General features: G+C 51.4%; 1 protein-coding gene across 1 annotated transcript in view; it reads right to left on the bottom strand.

The window, feature by feature from the left end:
• The window catches only part of xrn2 (5'-3' exoribonuclease 2), a 16608-nt gene that overhangs the window by 1526 nt on the left and 14668 nt on the right, over positions 1-414 (bottom strand).

The raw sequence follows: 414 nt of genomic DNA, 5'->3' as shown, positions 1-414 counted from the left end.
GGTGGGTGGACGTCAGGAGAACGTTAGCGTTGGTGGTCGTCAGGAGAACGTTAGCGTTGGTGGTCGTCAGGAGAACGTTAGCGCTGGTGGTCGTCAGGAGAACGTTGGTTCCACAGATCAACCAGGCCAAATATAAAACTACTAAAGAACTGAAGAAAAACACCTGGACTGGTTTAGACTGAAAGACAGCGGTGAAGTTACTAGTTAGTTACTAGTTAGTAGGTTACTAACAGCTAAAGACAGTAACAACAACAGCTGAAACTAGAAAAGCTTTAGCTAAATGTTAGCTCCAACTGAAGAAGCCGGCTCCAAAAGTTAGCTCCAAGTGAGAGGAGAGTGGTTCAGGTCAGAGGACGGAGAACAAAGAGTGGAGGGGGGGGGGGGGGGGGGGGGGGGGGGGGGGCGGTGGCGCCC

This window comes from Cynoglossus semilaevis, chromosome 7, assembly GCF_000523025.1.
Source record: "Cynoglossus semilaevis isolate Cse_v1.0 chromosome 7, Cse_v1.0, whole genome shotgun sequence".
In the NCBI taxonomy this organism is placed as follows: domain Eukaryota; kingdom Metazoa; phylum Chordata; class Actinopteri; order Pleuronectiformes; family Cynoglossidae; genus Cynoglossus; species Cynoglossus semilaevis.
This window is presented reverse-complemented; position numbering and strand designations above follow the sequence as displayed.